The following is a 4,954-nucleotide window of genomic DNA, read 5'->3' as shown; positions in this document are numbered from 1 at the left end:
AGTTTCCGTTACACAGAACAGATTCAATTAGAAGGTCAAGTTAACCCTCCTGGAAAAATAATGCAACAAATATGATGAACTGAAAGAGCAAGGAATCAAATCTTTTGCACATTTATTATAAACCTGAGAGTAAAACAAGTCTGCAACAATATGTTGAACAGAAAAAGCAGAGTCAAAGCTCCTTTTGCACATTTATTCCAAACAGCTCAGATAAATGTTTGTCTATTCATGAAAGGGATTTTCTCTGCACATCCCCAATTGCTGTATCTTGCTAATCCCAATCTCTACTGTGGCCCCAATTCAAGATTGCTTTGACCTAAGGGTCTGTAAAGCCTAAGTCAAGATGTTTATCCCAGCTTAAATCCGACAGAACCAAGATGCTTCACAATGTACTTTCTTTTGATCAAGATCCTGCTCGATGTATTTTCTCTTGATCCTACTGCATGAAGGTTCCAGTAAAAGTAAGGGAACAGTCCATAAAGTAAATTATTTTGAAATTAAAACAACAATATAGAAATAATTGATTTGGTGTCGCAAATTGTTTCCTATTATTACAATAGGGCATTTTTGTCAGCTTGTACTGACTCACACATTGTTAAAACTCAAAAGGAGATCAGAGAATAACTGCTCACAATTATTGCTGTTCCTAATGGTTCGGCAGATCATTAAATCTGTAGTTCCTGATGTAACACTTGATACTAAGTTTTTAACCAACGTGTTAAAAAAGCAACACCCGCTTTGGTAAGGGAAAAATGTAGCACCATTGTAACTAAAATAAGGGTTATTTGCAAAAAATTTATATTTTACTAGAATGAAAGAGTTTTGTTAATTATTAAAAAAGTTTGATAACAACCAAAAAGTACTGAGAACAACCTTTGGTTTAAGTTGTTTAAAACGTTTTGTAAATTTTTACAATTTGTTCTTGTAGTGTATTACATGAAAACTGTGATAACATGCTTATAGTATTATGGTGATTGTCATAAGCGTATCCAGGGGAATTTTTACCCCCCCCCTCCCTTTGATACAAGTATCCAAGGTAAACTTAAACTGAATGTATACTCATAGTCAAACAATGTATCATAGTTCAGATGTTTTAATTGTTTTTGATACTTTAACTATAACAACTGACATAATATAGTAAAATGCAAGACTCATGATTAGTCATTTTTCGGAATGACGAGTCCATCTGCGACCCGGGGGCTTCACAAATATATATTACAGACCTTGCTTCGGGCGAGACAATGAACACCTTCAGTCTTAAACTAGTTCACATTGCTGGCATTAGTCATTTGTTAGAAAATTGTGTTCTTTGTTTGAGGGTTATTTTTGACAATGGAAGGATTGTGAAGGAAACAGGATTTTTCCGGACATTTGCCATCATTCAGTGATACAAGAAATCAGTAACACGTTTCGAGATCTGCAATCTGATCTCTTCTTCAGGTAAAGAACTAACCTAATACATAATTACCTGAATAGTACAGTCAATCTGTATGGTTGGTTTTTTTCGGAAAATTGTTGAGGACAAAAAATGTTGGGGGCAATATTATCTACAACTTTTCTCATTGGGTAGATATGCTGCGATGAAAAAGTACAATTAATAGATGGCGCTAAAGTACCAAAAAAAAACGGTTTTTTTTTTTTATTCTTGACAGAAAAAATTTTTTTAACGCACAACTGTCAATGAGAAAGTTGTTCATCTCAGAAAAACCTATAAAATTGATACATAAATTTTTATTTTCCGACTTACTGTTTAGAAGTTATATCGTGACAAACCTGTCACGCCGTAGATTTCCCATTGCTTCCGACGAGAGCAATGTCAGCATGTGTAAACCGGTTTTGTTTCGCCACCTTTGCACACCTGCCTGCAAAGGGGGCCTTTGTGCCTATGCATACCTGGTTAGTCAAAACTCGTACGTCGAATTGAAAACTCCAATATTCACGATCTAAAAATGTCTGTTTGTTTCAAGTGCAAAAAAGTGTTGCGAATAATGTGCCCCCTGTCGGACCGATAGGTCGAAAATCGTTGCTTGAGGCATCGACAATTCGAACGGATGTTGAGATGCAGAATTTTTTAAAAGATAACTCAATTATCAACGCACACCCCAAATGCTACAAAGCATATAGTGATACACGATCAGCTGAGGCAGCTGCACGACGAAAATCCAAAGAGTTGGAAAGGTAATATTGCATTTCCATTTGCAGTACTTTTTGAAGAGCGCCTTGAGTGTAAATTATTCTTGCAAATTTAGTGTTCACTAAATTTTTATTCATAGCAATTTCTTTTTTTACATGTTATTTCATTAATTGTTATCAATGAAACACAGAGATAAAGTAGTAGTTCTGTAAAATCTCTCTTGCTGAAATGGAATGTTTATAAAAAATTGCTGCTGAATATAATTAGTAACGATTTATTCACAATTTTATTCTTTAAAAATGATGTATTATATTTATGAAAGTTTTATTCAAGATCGTCTATTTTCAAAGGTTGCACTTAACATTTTATAGCAATTTAATTTACATTTAATAAAGCGGAAATTGTGTTTTGTTGCAAGTAAAATGTTCTTATTTATTTAATAACAAATTTTTTTTATATATGAAATTATGTTATATTTTTTTAATAAAGTGTTTAAACAATTAAACTTTCCAATAAGACAAATTAATTAGACAAAATTTTTTAAAAAATAATACATGAAGATTAAAAAGGAATAACAAAAATATTAATAATACTAATAAATAAAAATAATAATAGTAGCAATGTGCAATAAATTAAATACTGTCTTTTACTGATTCACACAGGATTATATATTTTTTATAATAATATTAATAAATATTAATTTATAATAACAATTCACTACTCACAAAAAGATTATTTGTTCAGTTTAGAGTAATGATTTATTATGTACCCGAACTAACATCGCCCTCGTCGGAAGCAATGGGAAATCTACGGCGTGACAGGTTTGTCACGCTATAACTTCTAAACGGTAAGTCGGAAAATAAAAATTTATGTATCAATTTTATAGGTCTTTTTGAGATGAACAACTTTCTCATTGACAGTTGTGCGTTAAAAAAATTTTTTCTCTGTCAAAAATAAAAAAAAAAAAAAACGCTTTTTAGGTACTTTAGCGCCATCTATTAATTGTACTTTTCATCGCAGCATATCGACCCAATGAGAAAAGTTGTAGATAATATTGCCCCCAAAAGTTTTTGTCAACAATTTTCCGAAAAAAAACCAACCATTTCCGAGATATTTCAAATCCAAAAACTTTTTGAGTTTTCTCAAAATCGTCTTGACAAACCATCCCGAGTTTTTGGAGTTAAGCTTTTGGGATGCCTTTCTATCCATTTCCGCAAAAAACAGCTCTTAGGTAAGTCGCCCCAAATACAGACCTTTTTTTTGACAGATTTACTGTACTAGAAGAAGAGATCAGATTGCAGATCTCGAAACGTAGTGTTACTGATTTCTTGTTTCACTAAACGATGGCAAATGTCTGGAAAAATCCTGTTTCCTTCAAAATTGTGTTGTTGATGAATACCAACTTCTTAAACTAACAAAACCTCTAGATTGCTGATTTTACCATTTAGAAATATTATAATTCTTGAAAGTGACTAAATTTTACTCGCTGCTACTGTTACACTTTTCCGTTATTGTTTGAACTAAAATTGTGTAAGAGGTATATAAAATTAAAACCTTGTCAAAACGTGTTTTATAGTTGACCTAATTATAAAATACAATAATGAAAACTTTCAACCTTTTGGTATCTGAGGTTATGAAATAACACATTTTAATTTGTTCTATAACGTATTTTAATCAAATATTCACAAAAACTTTTAAGTCCACAATAAAAGTAAAGAAATATCGCAGTCATTTAAATAATATCTGACTCGAAGTTTGTAAACATGTTTTGTTTACCTCAATTTCAGGAAAAAATATAAATAAATAATAACAAAATAGTATTGGTGATTTTCAAGGTTGCCCTCAAAGAGTTGGCCACAGTAACAATCAAGACCGTGACACAGTAAAATTTTACTGCAGCAATAAGTTTTATGTTCAAACTTCTTTAGTTTATAACTATTCATTCTGGAGGGCAATTGATATGTAAAATAAAATTATCTCGAAGTTCTCATCTGTTGATTACTACCTTTTTGATAAACCAATTTTATCTATACAAAGATATTGATTTGACTTTCAACATCTCTTTCATTGAATACTTTATTCCAATTTTCATGTTGCAGTGTTTTTGAGTTGTCAATGATCAGTTTTATTGTTTTAGGTTAAGCGTACGTCCTCCTAAGAAACTGCTAAATAAAAGGCTAATTTGTTATGTGAAAGACTAACAAAAATGTTGTCTGTATGCCTCCACTGTCAGGGCTGTTAGGGGGTTGATGCCTGTAATAGTTTGTCAAAAACTGTAACCCAAAGGAACGACTGGTATGGAAATAGAGTCTCTATTATGACTAGTAATAATGACAATAAAATCTGTTCCTTTGAGGTTAGAAAATGGCTTACTCTTATAACCATGGCGACATCATATGAGTACACACTCGTGAACAAGTTAACAGATGTATTTTTCTTTCCAATTTGTATCAAAAGTAATAAAATCGAGGGATTTATACTAAAAAGTTTTACATAAAGACACATCATACACTTTAATGTCATGGAATCACCACTATTTTATAAAAGTTATAATTAATTTTAATTGCCTTTGCACAGTATCTCTGTACTTGTATATAAATAAAGAACCTTTGACTTTAGACAAAGTGACATTCTGTAGTCAAAGGGTTGAACAAATCATTTCATTACAATATTTTGAAATTTTAAACCATTTAATGATTTTTCTTGAATAAGAAACACTTTCCAAGATCAATAACACCATGCCTTTGTCAGAGTCAGTGTAATTAGTAAAAACCATTAATTACAAATAATATATAAATGGGATCAATAAAAACAAATAAA

Source organism: Homalodisca vitripennis, unplaced genomic scaffold, assembly GCF_021130785.1.
Source record: "Homalodisca vitripennis isolate AUS2020 unplaced genomic scaffold, UT_GWSS_2.1 ScUCBcl_10637;HRSCAF=19615, whole genome shotgun sequence".
NCBI classification, from domain to species: domain Eukaryota; kingdom Metazoa; phylum Arthropoda; class Insecta; order Hemiptera; family Cicadellidae; genus Homalodisca; species Homalodisca vitripennis.
Note: the sequence above shows the minus strand (reverse complement) of the source record.